This window comes from Neovison vison, chromosome 12, assembly GCF_020171115.1.
Source record: "Neovison vison isolate M4711 chromosome 12, ASM_NN_V1, whole genome shotgun sequence".
Classification (NCBI taxonomy): domain Eukaryota; kingdom Metazoa; phylum Chordata; class Mammalia; order Carnivora; family Mustelidae; genus Neogale; species Neogale vison.
In genome coordinates this window covers 70,555,195-70,571,288 of record NC_058102.1, presented here as the reverse complement: position 1 = coordinate 70,571,288, position 16,094 = coordinate 70,555,195, and the positions used below count along the sequence as shown (strand labels likewise).

At 36.6% G+C, this 16,094-nt stretch overlaps 1 protein-coding gene across 6 annotated transcripts in view; it reads right to left on the bottom strand.

Annotated features, from left to right (window-relative positions):
• SOX5 (SRY-box transcription factor 5) overlaps positions 1-16,094 on the bottom strand; it is a 958,250-nt gene that overhangs the window by 638,998 nt on the left and 303,158 nt on the right. The window lies entirely within an intron of this gene.

Here is a 16,094-nt window from a genome sequence, read left to right as displayed (position 1 = left end):
AGCAAAGAAGACAAAGGTGAGTTTTTGTCAATCAGGTCAATCAGGTTAAGAACCCACACACTATATTTACTCAGTCTTCAGCCAATATGCTCTCACCGCTTAAATGCAAACCTCTTGTTTATATTCCAGCACTAGGACACAAAGAAATAAATAAGTTCATGATATTTTAGTCCCTTGAAGTTGAAACATACCGTTCCCTGCTAATACAATTCTAATCAGCAATTTTTGTTTCCCCAGGCATAGAGAGAAAGATACACAATTCAAAATGCTCTATCCTAAAGGAAAGTATTTCTATCTGAATAACTAACCATTTGTCAGTTAGCATTTTTGAAGGTGGAGATGGGCTTTAGACCATTGACTGTCTCTGAACTTAGGTGATGTTTCAGTTCCTCATTTCCAGATTAATTTAATACCCCCCTCCTAGGCAGGTCTGTGCTAAATATTTGCTTAATATTCTATAGAAAATACTCTATTTAGGAGTAGAACAGTGGATGTGTGTATTATAATAAACATAACTATAGAGGAGACCAATGACAAAGGAAAATTTATGGCTTATTTGAAATAATAATAATAAAATAATAAAAACTCCTATCTCATCCAAACCAATGTCATTCAGGTTACTTGAAACTATACAGTTCCTAAGTGACAGGGATTCAGAATTTGGTGTCAGATAAGGTTCTGGTCTACCCACTTCTCATGTGCTTTTGGATTGCCTGCACTCTGCTTACATCAACTTGATCATCTGTAAAATGGGAATAAAAGTGACACCTTTCCCTAAGGGCTACCATCTAAATCAAGGTCTAAATGTTTAATTTTTATTTTTTATTATTATTAGTCTTATCGGTCTGCTCACACTGTAAGAGGGCACCTTAATCACGGTTGAAAAGTAGACAAAAGTTACCAACAGGATATGGCAATAAGGGAACACAGATCTTCTACCCAAAAGGGGAACAGAAAAATTTTGGTGAGAAGAAAAAAAGAGAGAGAGAGAAGAGTCATGACTCAATTTTATGACATTCTTTTCTACTTGGATAATGATTTGCTGTTTTTCAACCACATCTTCAAGATGTGATACATACTTCAAAGGCTTCCTTTACATAAGATTTAAACATATTGTCTAGCTGTTTATCAGAATCTCTCTATTTGTGGACGTGTTTATATCTATTGGTTTGAACTACAACCAAAACTAATAAATTCCATGTGAGCTCACCATGAGCCCCCCAGGACAGTCTCTTTTCTTTTTATCATTTAACAGTATCTTTTATTATTTACATTTACATTTAACAGTATTTTTTACATTTAATCACATCATTACATTACATAATTACATCATTACATTACATAATTACATCATTACATTTAACAGTATCTTTTCTGTTTATCATTGAGTCCCCTGTGTGATGATATAGGAAATCATAACCTGATGCATCAACTCTCCCCATTCCATGTGTAGTCTTTTTCATTTGGGTCACAAGGAACCAGAGGGGGTGGGGGAAACCTTCAGATTTTACATATAGAAAATTACTGCTCGTACATAATAGCGAAAGATTTGGGTGTTTGGGGCTCTTTTAATTTAGGGAAGAGGCCTCAAAAGCTAATGAGAGGTGACCTGCACTCCTACCACTCAGGGCACGTGCAGACTGAAGAGTTTGGGGCGAGACGGGAAACACTGGAAATCCCTTTCCGTCTAAGCTCTGAGCAAAATGAAGACTTGTGGCTGGCTGCCCAAATGGCCCTCTATGAGTCTGACCTCGCAGAGATTCCATGACAAACTGAAGTAAGGAGAAAAGGGTACAGGGATGGCTGCATAGTGTCAAGGCTCCAGAGACTGTGATAACCCATTTGATCCTCCATGGTATGGGAGTTCGCTGAAGGAAGGTGCTGACAGCCTGAAGGGGTCTCACTGAGGGTTGTGTGATAAAGGGGTGCAGTTGGGAGCCACAGCATGGCCAGGGTGACTGAGGTTGTGAGAGAGGCCAGCAGGGATGGATGCCATGACTAGAGCTCAAGACAGGACAACTGTACAACGCATTTGTTCCAGTAGAGAGCATACAGTAAGGGTCGGAAAGCAGACATCACGTCTCATCCTTCCTCCTACCCTTGAGCAGTTAAACATATCAATATCCATGTCTCAGAACCAAAATGTTGGAATAATTATTTCATGACCCACATTAAAGCATATGCAATTTTCAGTCACAAGAGTCAATTCTGAGTCATATAGTGAGCCCATTAAACTTAGAATCTCTACATCTGAAAGAATGCCTTCTAATGAAAAAGGTGAAAACTACCGTCCTCTACATCCAATCATATCTCTGTTAAACCAGGGGAGAAGTTCAAATGCATGGCTTGGAATAGAGCCCATGCCAGCAGATTGTGCTGGGTAGAAATAACACTAGTCTGTCTAGGTAAGATCAGTGCCAATGGTTCCAACTAAAATTAGAAAAAAGGAGACAGTACCTTGGCTCATGCTTATGTTGGAGACAAGACTCTAACTCCTGCTAAAGCCAAATGATGGCAATTCAGCTCCTGCCTGCCAGTTGCAAATCCCTACACTACCACTGCAGCACTATCAAAAGACATTTGCAATCCAGTGCACCTAACCAGACGAGGTGATTTTTTAGATTAGTCACTTAATGGGTGAACAACTCAAGTGCTAGCAACTCAAAGGTATGCATGCTTTTATTCTGAGACAAGAAGGTATTTTCCAAAACTATAGGCAGATTGTTGAGGAGAAAAAAAAATGAGTAGGACCTTATTAATTTGAGGTACATAAATAGTAATTATTAACTTATTAATTTTATAGTACACCTAAGGAAAAAAAAATCAAGGACAGAATGACCTCATTCCCTCCAAAAACATCATCAAAAGATCCACAGCACTTTTCATACATTTCAACAAATACAATTTTGCTTTAAGCTGATACGTGTCATGAGGAACCATGCCACAGTAGAATGAAAACTGAGCCAGGAATCAGGAAATCTGGGTTCTTTTTCTGGCTCTGTCACTTATTAACTGTGTAAACTGATGCAAAATTTAACCTCTCAGAGCCTCAGTTCCTCGTCTACAACATCAGTGACTTAGATAAGCCTTATCCAGCTCTTAGATCCTCTATTACTCTCTAAATCATTACTGATTAAATGAAATTTTAAATTTTATATGGTTTTTATAGTAAGTCTAAATATTAATTCTTTCATAAATCCTGGGTTTGGAAATCAAATATATGTAATAGTCAAGGGATTCTGATTCTAATAGTAAAGAATTGAATACTTCTTTAAAAATTTTATCTACTCCGTGACGGCAATACACACACTCATAGATAGGGACGATGGGACAGTATCGGCGTATCTAAGCAGCTACCACAAATTTTTGGCAATTGTCAAAGTCACATAAAGACTGAAATCATTTAACATATTCTTCAAAGGAAAGCATGCACTGCTGCTGGACAGAAGGAACTGTCCAATTAATTCCAGATTCATTCAGGAAGCTAAAACCTGGGAGAGGCTTTCAGGCACTGAATGACATGATACTCTCAACATGCACTCCATGGCTTCTACCAAATTTAAACTGCTTTCCATTCTACATAGGTAAGATAACTGTGCTGTTGCCCCTGTCTCCCCAGGATAGCAATCTACAGAATTTTACTCAGATCACCCTAATGCTCAAAATACTAACTAACGCCTCAATAGAGCAACAGAACTTGGCTTCTCCACCGGGTGCTACGCAGCCTGGGAAGCAGACCTCCAATCTTCCTGGTTGGTGCTGGACTATCAAAAAACTATCTGCATCAAAGACAATTCATAACTCATAAATGTGATCAATAGGATAATCACTTCTCTGGCTGTCAGCAACTGGAGCTCTGGTTTTATTTCTGGCACTAACTCTTGGGATTCTGGGCAAGTCCTACAATCACTCTGTTAAATGCTGTTGATAATGCTGCTTCCTGAGTACATGCACTATAAGAGTTATGTATTCCCAAGTCCCAAAAATACTTCCACTCCATATTGTACATTAGTGTGGAAGGAAAATCTTTATTTTATCTTCTTTTAAGTCACAGACCCTTTGGGAAGATCTGATAGAATCAAGTGATCTGTATCCTTGCCTCAGAAAAAAATGCACCTGAAAAATCTTATATACAAGAATTTCATGTAAATATGAGGGGGGAGTCTCTGATGCTAGAACAAAGTTCATAAACTCAGGTGAACACCGTAGTCTAAAGTACAAATCCTTTCTGTACTTATTAGCTATATATGATTATGGAAACACTGAATATGACTTTCTTTATCTATAAAAACAGAGATAATGAAATTGATCTTTCTGCCTACATCTTGTAACTATTTAACAGCATGTAATTTCATGTTGAGCATGAAATTTTTGAATATGAATATATGTGAAAACAATCTAGACAGAACTTGGTGCAACTCTACATTGCTACTGTTCCCTGACCCTAGTCCTTTAATGCTGTCACAGAGCATTAATGAGTACTGCCCCCGCTCCAGTGGCACCATCAAGGTTGGGGAGATGTAGGTCACCAGACCAGTGTCTAACTTTTAAGAATCTGGACTCTCAGAGTGTGACTGACTGACTAGCTGTGTAGTGTGCCTATAATTCCTTTATAGCTTTTGTCTGACTACTGATCTCTTCACACATATCCGCTGGACTGAATACACCAGCTCTGTCTTCTGTCCCTGGAAAGAGTTTCATAATCTGGAGTTTTATACCTCCCAGAATACACTTGGTTCTTCATTGACATTTAATCTTGATCTCCACTTGAGTGCTTAAAATTATTGTCATTGGGCTCCATACTCGACATTTTTCTCTCCTCCATTGGTGTGAATAATTAGAAACCATATTGCTAAGATCATTATCTCTGTTTTATCAGAAAATAGACTAGCAAATGCAAAGATATAGTAAGTACCCTCAAGGCTTACATAGTGTGTGACAGAACTAGTTAAGAGAATAAGACCCAATTCACAATGCTCCATACTTATCACTCTATTACAATTTTTCTTTTCTTCTTAGAGCCTAGTGATTACCCTCTCATACAACAAAGTCTTTATGATAAGGATGGATAATACATGCATACATCTTACTGAAGGCATACATTTTTTTTTAATTTTTTCAATTTGAAATTATCTCATACTTATAAAATACTGCAAAAATAGTAGAGTTTCCAGCTTCCTCACATGTTAACATCTTACAAAACCACAGTCCAATTACCAAACCCAAGAAATTAATAAACTGGCTGATCCACGGACCTTACTGAGTTTGTAACAACTGTCCCACTAATGTTCTTTCTTGGACCATGAGCCAATATTTAGCTACCATGTCTTCTTAGTCTCTTGCGATTTGGGAGAATTCTCAGTCTTTCTTTGTGTATCAAGACCCTGACACTTTTTAAGAATACTGCTGAGTTATTTTATAATATATCCCTTTGAGTTCTCTGATAGTTCCTTGTGAAAAAATTCATACAATGCATTTTTGGCAAGAAACATGGTGATAGAAATGATTTTTTGTGCCTTTCTCAGTGAATCACAGAAGTGGCATGTGATGCCAATACAACCCATTACTAGTGATGTTGACTTTGATTGCTTGTTTTAGGTGGTGCCTGCCAGGTTCTTCCCCTGAAAAGTTAATACTTTCCCTTTTGTAACAATAAGCATTTTAAGAGGAGATTTTTTTAACACTATGTATCTTATTTATCATCACATTTTGACTATTAATTTACTATCCAGTGGTGATTCTTGCCTGAAATGATTATTACTATGTTGCTTACCAGATGGTTACTTTCTATTTTCATCATTTTCTATAGTTATTAATTGGCATTCTACTCTTATAAAAGAGTTTTTCTCTCCCACATTTATTTACTTATTCAATCCTTTTTATAGTTTCATGAACTATATTGAGTATAATTCAAAACTACTATTATTTTCTTGCTCAAATGTCCTAGATGTGGTCATCAGGAGTCACTTTACATTGGCTCATGTGTTTTTTCAATGTGTTTCCATGACTTTTTAGTCTTTCCTTACTTTCTTGCACCATAAGATGTTCCAGTTTATCATCATATACTTTTCCTGTTATAGTACTAGAAACATCCATTTCTATAAGGATTATTGTTTTTTTTTAATTTAAGAATGGTATTTAGAAACCAAAATCTAAGTACTAATTGTGCTCATCAGTATTGAGGTATTATTTCTTCTAGGCCTCTCAGTATATAGAAGTAGGGGATATATAAGTACAAGTACACACACACACACAACCACTTATTTTTTTATCTGTATATCTGTGATACATACTTAGAATATACACCACACATACCTTGAGTTCCTTGGTATCTCAGATTCCAATTCAACACGATAGGGTTTGTTTTAGCCCTCTTTGTTTCTTTTATGTTAAGAAAAACAGCCATCACTATCCACAATCCTATGAACCATTTAAAGAAGTTTCAGGGCACCTGGGTGGCTCAGTTGGCTAAATGACTGCCTTTGGCTCAGGTCAAGATTCCAGAGTCCCAGGATGGAGTCCCGTATCAGCCTCCCTGCTCAGCAGAGAATCTGCTTCTCCCTCCTCCCCTACCCTGTGGTAGCTCTCTCTCTCGCTCTCTCTCATTCTCTCTCAAATAAATAAATAAAATCTTTTAAAAAATAAAGCAGTTTTAGAAATGTTAACTCTGAGTCCTACAAAAACCTATCATTAATCCATATCCTGTGAAAACAAATTTTCTAATTGGAGAACAATTTTTTTTTTTTTAATCTTAACATGTAAAGTCTGTTTGGCAAACTTATTCAAATTAGATCTTATCCCCCTACCCCATTCATTTGTAGTTCTTACAAATATAGTTAAGTTTACTAGATTTTTTTTTCATTTTTTTTTTTAATGTGGGGCTCCCTGAACACCCTGGTTCATTTTAATTATTTATTTATTTTTGTGAATGATCGATGTGAAACATTAACATAGCTCCAAAAATCAGAACTAAACAAAAACAGAGAGTTAGATGGATAGATAAATAGCATCCATATAAATGTCACTGCCCCAGCACCCTTCCACCCTATTTCCATGTTCTAGTCCCCATTTGTTGAGCCTAACCCCCTCTCTAAGTAATCAATTTCATGAATTTCTGGTGTTTCATTCACCTGTTTGCCCCAGTTAGCAGATATAAGTATATTTTCTTATTTCCCTTTCATTCTAGGTAATATACTTCTGCACTTTTATTACATTTGGCAGTATAGCCTGAAAAATTATTCTGTATCTATTCACTACTTTTACAATTTCATGATACCTCATTATATGGAGATGCCATAGTGTATTAGTGTACTCAACTATTCTCCTATGCATGAGCACCTAGGTAGTTTTTAATATCCTACAATTATAAACAATGCCACAATCAATAACCTCGATCTTGGGATTTTCATACTATTGAAGGTGTGTCTTCAGGATAAATTCCTAGAAATAGGATTGTTGGGTCAAATGTTATGTATATGTAAATTTGTTAAATTTTGGCTAATTCTTATCCAAAGGATTTGTACCAACTTTCATTCCCATCAGCAATGCAAGAGAATAAAGCTTGTGTTTTTATCTCTTCCCCCATATCATTTTAGGACAGATGCAGAGCAGCATTTGAGTGGTTGATTTGTGTTTACATCTTCTGACTATAGATATTATCTAACCATGGTACTAAAAATCAAAGAAAAGGTTTACATAACTGTAAAGGAAGAAGAATAGAAAGAACAAAGAGCTGGAAAAATCACTCAAAAAAAAATGGCAGCCTTTGATCACACAACAGATCAGGATAGAAGTATATAGCTTAGCATCTTCACTTAGAAAGCTCAACAAACCAAGATTCTACAGTAATTTTCCCATGGCCAAGATTAAGCCCTGCATCCTTCATGTCCCCAAGTACTATACCAATATTAGAACTGGCAAACAGTATTACAGTTATCTGCATACATGCTTGTCTTACATTAGAATTTATTGGTCAATATGTTATGTCAACTCCTAGCACAATCAATATATAACACTGATGAAATTTTGTTAAAAGATCACTAAAATAAAAAGAAACTTTTCTTCAGTCCTTCCTCTATGCTATAGGACACCCTCTATGTTTTACATGTATTGTCTCATTTCATCCTGATAACAATCATACAAAGTCAGTTTTAGTACTACCCCATTTTAGAGATGAGAAAACAATGACTTGGAACAGACACATAACTTGTCTACGGTGCTCATATTATGGGGGGTAAAAACCCAACTTGGGGTTTGTGTAGAATCTGAACTGAGGTCTGTCTCATTCTAAAGCATGTCCTGCTTACCTTTCTCCGGGATGGCAACTGGAAATAGGAGCCTTCCTGATGCACCTTCCATTACACTTATATAGGCAAGTTTTATTTTGCCTACTGTGAGGCCAGAGCTAATTCTGTCTGAAGGATTACAAGCCAATGTGTCACAATCGAGAAGGAAAGGAAAGGTGGTGGTTTTAATGGTTTCCAAATAGACTCTGAGAAAGCTTTCCGAGATTTTTACCTTTGGCAAACAAAGCTTTGGCTCCTCTGAGCCATGCACACATTTATTATACCCTTGGGACTGTGGTTTATGTACAAGCATCTTATTTAAAAGACTTTTTAAAAGACTGAAATGTGATTTCCTTTCTGACAGCAAGGAAAAATAAAAAGATGTTCTTTGCCCTCCTGTTCTAATCTGTATTTGGAAGTCAAGTCTGCAGTTCCCAGAACTCTATCACCAGCTTGTTACATTTCCATAAATCTGTCTAAGAATACAACACTGTTCACCCAAAAAAATGTAATATAAACTATAAAACACATGCACAGGATACCTGAATCCAATTCACCCTCATTTTGTATATAAGTGAAAATAAAGCAATGCTTTAACTCTTAGAAATGACAATATCTCGTTATTTAGATAAGTGCCACCAAATCATTATTGAGATTCTGATAGCATTTGCCTTACTGGTAAAAGAAAATTACCTGTAATGCATAGTTTAAATAATTACTTTTAAACAAAAGCTTCTTTTCTGCATTGCTTATTTATCTTTTGAGACCAACTCAGCAGGGCTATGTATTTTATTAAAATTGCCTTCAGACTGCTAATGGCAGGGCGTCTGTTAGCACAGGAAAAGTGATGGCAGTTTGACTCCTATTCCTAATATTGGGAGTTAGTCCAGACACTTAAGAGCCAGAACTCTGCTGTGCATTTGACTATGTTATCAACACTTTACTTGCTAATGATACTAGTGACAGCATTTCAATATGATGGGTCAGACTTAAATAGGAAAGCTTATAATTGTGCTTACAGAACCAAAGAAACTCCCTCCCCCCCACCACCACCAAAAAATCCTTTTTATCAGCAGATCAGCTGGTGTTAAGCTTCATGACTGGGAATTATTTGGTAAGCTTCTGCTCAATTTTTTTTTTTTTCCTTCTCTACTTCCCACCTGGAATGAGGAGGATCCATCAGCACCTGATATCTCCCCGTTCAGAAAATGACAACTGAAAGCCTTCCTGTGGTGCAACTGTATGCCAACTACCCAGCAGAAGGTCACACTGATGACTCCCCTGTGGCTTTTATTTTCCCCAGGGAAATCCACAGCCAGGGCTGACTGCCTGCCAAATATGCTGAGTGCCACAAACCAGCAGTGCTAAGAACCCCCCATCTTTCTTGATGCGAAGCAGTAAGCAACTGTGCTGAACACCTGTGTCAGCTCCTGTTCCTGGGGACACCCCAGGCAAGCACTCATTCAGCATCCGGGGATAGGGCTCCCTTCCTCTAACCGGCACTTCTGTCCAAAAACTTCTCAGTAGTCATATGATAATAGTTATGTTTGTCAGATCTCTATAACATCAGCGTGTTTAACTACTGTTAAGGAGGAGGATTTAAATCATTCGCGAGTTAAATATTTTACTCGTGTGTCTACAGGGAATCAGCACAATGAAAGTACTTCCTGTTATTGTACAAGTAAAAACAATAGTCTCCGTAACTTCCTTTCACAGCTTCTCCAACTCACTTGAGGAAGAGACTTGGTCTGAGTTGTGGAAAAGGCACAATACCATAGAGAGACAAGATCTAAATCAGTACTTTCCTGTAACTGACAAAGAATAATATGCTCATTTCAAGTGAAAATACCAGTCAAGAATGGGATGGAGAAAAAGTCGGGCAATATGAATAATAGGGTGCCTGTCACAGTTTAAGACTCAGAATATATGAATGAATGGACAATCAAATGAATGGACTCCTGAGTAATTTTCAATACCTCAAAAAATTTCTATAATTCAGAAATGATTATATTCCATTGAGACTATACAGACTGAATTTAGTGTTTACTATTCGCAGATCACTCAGACCAGGCCTGTGCAGAGAATAAAAATAAATAAATGAGGGATGCCTGGGTGGCTTAGTTGGTTATGCCACTGCCTTCGGCTCGGGTCATGATCCTACGGTCCTGGGATCGAGTCCCGCATTGGACTCCTTGCTCAGTGGGGAGCCTGCTTCTCTCTCTGCCTCTGCCTGCCAGTCTGCCTGCCTGAGCGCGCTCTCTCTCTCTCTGACAAATAAATAAAATCTTTAAAATGAATGAATGAATGAATGAATGAACCAAAGCCTACTTCAGAACCACACATCTTGTCAGGTAGCAGAACTACAGTTCAAACTTCAGAGTTTCTTGTATTTTGACAATTCCATTTGATTTTCTTAAAATGCCACATGACATTCAGACCCTAGTCTTTCAGGGTGTTCCCTCAGCTTGGGTTGCCCTTCTTCCATTAAAGAGGAAACTTGTGCTGTCAAGTTTCAATTCATATAGCTTCATCCTGGACTTTCCTGCCATGTTCCTGAATGTCTGCATGGATGCTTTTTCAGTGTATCAATACAAGCATCTCAAATGCTAAGACTCTCAGAACAATCTGTGTCTCTCCACTAAGGAAAATAGAAGTAAATAAGTAAAAGCAACTACCTTTTCTCATTTCCCACATCCATGTTTTGCATGACTTTCATTTCAGTTACTCAAGATTTAAATTCATCCCTATTGCTCTAGTAGGTCAAACTCTACTACTTCCATCTTTGAATTTCTGCTTGTATATGCCCCCATGTGTTTTTGTCTTGGCTCTGGCTTTATGGATCTCTTGTATGATGACTGTATTGGTCTCCTCTCTTGCCCTTGTAAATTCTCCCATTTTAATCAACCTCATACTGCCACCATATTAATTAATTAATACAGTCAATTAATAATTAATTAATACAGGCAAAGACCTAATCGTCAAAAAAAAAAAATCAACAAATATTTTCGATAACTTCCCAGACCATGCTGAATTAAAAGTGAAATCACCAAAGAGCCAAAGTTCTCTTTCTAGACTTTGAATTGCAAAGTCTCTTCATGTTATAAAGAGCTCAACATATCTCTACAGACATTATTCCCATTTTATACACCTTGTGCTGTATGAAAATGTACTCAAGCCTAAAGACACACTTCAGACACTAGGACTCTAAATATATACTAGGCAATCCTATCCTCTCCCCCTGTAGCTAAGATCTCGGCTAGGAAAATCACATGGATCCTTTAAGACCCAGCTCAAGTACCTTCTTGCATATAAAACTTTCCTTCTCTTCCCTACAAACCCTTGTAGAATGTTACTTGGTAGTTCTTGTTTACTCTTTATGACATTATATCTTACATAATAATAATTGGTATTGGATCTTCAATCTAAATTCATTCAACATGTGTTATAAGCAAAGCACTCTGAAAGGTGTGTTAGGGTTATAGTAGAGAACAAAACAGATTCACTCCCAACAAAAAGCAAAGAGAAAGGGGTCTTTGAAACAAATAAACCAAAAAAAAGTGTGATGGGAGACAGAGTCATTCATGCAGTTGAATGAACTGAAGGACCAAATAAGATAATGACTAAAAATTGTCATTTGGATTTAGTGTGATGGAAGTAACTGATTCCTTAGCAAGACTTGGCATGATAGAAGTGGAGAGGATCGGGGAGTGGGTGGGAAGAAAGAAAATGGAGACAGGAAGTTGAAACCTCAGGAAAACATGTGTATGAAGGGAGTGATGGCTGGAGGAAGAAGTAGGGTCAAAGGGAACTTTTTGTCAATTTATTTTAAGGTGGGAAACTTCAGCACCTGTAAATATTAAAGCTTCCAGTAAAGAAGCTGAAGCTATTAGAGTGAAGAATCTTTCTGGAACAGCCAAAAGAAGTGAGGCATAAGCACAGTTGGAAGAACTAGTTCTTCTAAGAGAAGGAAAACCTCCTGTACTCCCTGTGGTGGAGAAGGACCCGAATCACCCCTAGGTTCAAGGAAGACTGCAGGTGTCTATGTGAAGTTGAGGTAGGCAGGCCCTCTTCTTTAGAATATAATTCAGAGAATAATTTCTTTAGTTCTCATTTAATCATAAAGGTGATTCTTATAATTTAAAAGGGAGGAATTTAGAACAAATAAAAATTTTAATTTATTGCATGAATATTCTGATAGCCAAATGATGGAAATCTAAGCTTAGATATAATGTATTGGTCTAAAGGTTTGAAAACATTAAGGTAAACCATTATTTGGCAGCTGGAAACTGCTGCCACAAGACTGATGACAGAAGGCAACCCTTAAATTCCTTTTCTCATACTCACTTTGATGCTTTTACAGGATAGTAATGAGATTTTACTCTTCTTCCAAGCATCAACAGTATGTTCTCCAATGGATATTTTTTAGGAAAATAAATATAGAGATTTTCCTCTGTTCTTTATATGAAATAGTCTCCCTTATTTTCTCGTTCATATTAAAAATGGCCACCTGTAGTGTAGGTGACTCTTAATTCAACCAATTTTTATTTACCATCTACTATGTGCACACTGGCTTAACAATTGCAAAAGAACTGCTAAGATAACAGTATGCTTCTCCCTGTGGAGCAGTGTTGATCACTTCTAGACAAAAATGTCTAAGACCCCAACTCAGCAGCTAAGTTTCAGAGCTGGTGCCAGAATTTATGCCCTCTAAGTCCTACTAAGTCTTTTTTTTTTTAATACTCCATGTTTCCTCTTCATAAATAGTCCAATAGATCATGTGATAATCGCAATAAAGCTATGACATACTTTGAAGCCTCTTCCCTGACAAATACAAGATAAAATTCATGATTGCTTGTGGACTTATACACAGCTATGTAGTTTTGGTTGAAATTATAAATGACAAACAAATGGGAAAATCAGTATGCAAAGCAACAATCAGATGCACATAATTTTAAAATATGACATATCATTGTCATTAATGTCCCTATTCTAAAACAATAAGTTATTATACACTGCCAAAAAACATGATTCAAATTCAAAAGAACTATGCAAATTAAGGACATGGAAAAGAAAAATAAGAGCTGCACTATTTAACATTAGCTCCTGGAACACAATCATCAGTCAATATCCTGATCAGATAATGTTGCCCTGATCATTGTTAATTTAAGTCTATTTTCATTCATAATTTATATTCTGTACCAAAAGAGGAAATGTTAAAATGCTTTACATACCCAGTAAGTCTGAGTGATTTTTAAAACATGTGAGCCACGTGATGTCCCTTATTGGCTAAAATCTCTTTAATGATTCCCATCTCACTCAGAATGATAGTCAAGGTCCTACCGCTATCTACCAGGCTTTCTATGATAGACACCACTTCACCCTTCCCATTCTCAACTCCTAGTTGAGAATCTCCTTAATCTTTCCCTGCCACATTGCCTTTCTTGACAATCTTTCAACATACCAAGTGTAAGGAGTGTCTCTTCACCCATCTATATCTATACGGTTCCTTCTCTCCATTTAGTTTCGTGCTTCATTTTCTCCTTAAAACTACCTTCCTCAGACTTAATATCTAAAATATTCTCCCATCCTTCTCTATTTATTCTGCTTTATTTACTTCTTAGTACGTATCCCCATTAACATATACAGATGAGTCTTGAACAACGTGGGTTTGAATTGCATGGGTCCATTTACACATACATTTTTTACAGTATAGTACCGTATATGTATTTTTTTCTTCCTAATGATTTTCTTAACAACATTTTCTTTCCTCTAGCCTACTTTATTGTAAGAATACAGTATATAATACATGTAACATACAAAATATGTGTTAATTGACTGCTTATGGTACTGGTAAGGCTTCTGGTCAATTGTAGACAATTTGTTAAGTTTTGGGGCAGTCAAAAGTTATACACAGATTTTCAACTGCATGAGGGGTTAGCACCTCAAACTCCCACATTGTTTAAGGGCCAAATGTATGTTTAAATCTTCACTTTATGTTTTCCTCCTCTAGAATAAAGATTCAGGAGCATAAAGAACCTCCACTGCATGAAGGAAAGAAAGAATGGATAATCATCTTTCCATTTTATCCAGCCAAATAGGAAACTTCTCCAGAGAAACAACAGTTACAAAAAAAACAAAAAACAAAAACAAAAAAAAGAAAGCAAAAAAAATTAAAGTTCTTGATTTCTTTAAATATTAAAATGATCCAAAGTCAAATATTAGTATCAATTGTATTTTCTATAAATTATAAATTGGTGGACATGGCAAGTGATATTTTCTATGTAAGTGCATAACATTGTGTGCAGAACTGTGTGTATTCCATAATCTGTAAGGCAGCATAATGCAGTAAGATTGCATTATATCAAGAGACACAGATTTACCTCTGTTACTATTTCATGTGACACTGGGTGGCAATTTAGGTTTGCAAAACAGGTAGACTGGATTGGATTCTAAGGCTATGGGATCTGAGATGTTCATCTCTTTTTGATTTTGCTTACAAACACACAAAACTCAACAAGTATATTCAATTTAGGGTCAATACTTACATTTCAGCTGGATGCCAAGAACACCCACCACTTGGGCTTCGATTTATTTCTTTTTAATGTTTAGTTTAATCATATTTGTCAACTGAAAATATGGAAATGTTTACCACCAGAAAACTCTTCGTAAAAGTATTGCTCAAAGGAAATCTCAAAGCTACTAGAATCAGTGCAGTCACACTTACAAACCCAACCAGTTAAACATACCATTCTAAATACATCTTTTTTGCAGGACTCATACCTAAGTTAGCTAAGAACAGAGACTTGAGCATATGCACCACATCAAGATATACTTGAAATTATCTCTCCTTTAGGCCAGAAGCTAGTGTTCTCTCAATACATAACAATAGTAATCTGTCTAGTATTTAATGCTAATGCTAAGAAATAACTAAATCCCTGAATCATCCAGGCAGAGGAGTTTTAAGCTTAGCTCCTTTCTTAATAGGCCTTTTTACTGGAAAAGATGTGATCAGACTGAAGGACAAAAGCATCTATCCCTCCCGGTTACGAAAACTGAAAAAGCCCAATGGGAGTTGCTCTATAAGAAACCTGGATGTGGAGGAGTTAAGTGACACTCCAGGAGAGTTGTGGAAGTGATAGGCTTGACAGAGAGGTAAAGGATCCCCAGGCTTCTATAAATAGCTAAGCAATTGTACTGAGAAATGTAATCACTGTTCAAGTCAACTGGGAGACTTCTCTGAAGCAGGAGATGAACACGAACCCATTAGTCACTCATGGAGACACTCAGGGCAATGGAAACCCCAAAGGCCAGCATGGCTTTAGCTTACCAAGGGATGGGACCAACACTAAACTTTCCACAATGGTGACAAATGCTCATAGTACACCCTTTGACTTTTGGGATCTTTCCATTTACATAGAAATTGGATTTTAATTAACCTTCACTTTACACATGTTAGTCAACATTCAGTAGTTAAGATTAATGTAAGCAAACAGATTGACTCTAAAGTGTCAGAGCTTTTAGAGGTGGATCCAAGCTCAGAGACTTTAGTGGAAAAGAAAGGAAATGACTTTCATGACCCAAGTGTTTTTACAATTACTTAATGTCACTACAATTACTTAATAACATTTTATATGTTTAAAGTTTTGATTCTGGAAAAGTTATCAAGAAATCTTCATTCAAAAATAGCTGATTGAGAATTATAGAAATCAGGGTATTTATATAACTTATTAGGTAAGACATTTTCTTCTATTCCTGAAAATTTATTTTCATTATTTTTTTAGATCTTCAAATCCTAAAAAAAAGAAACCC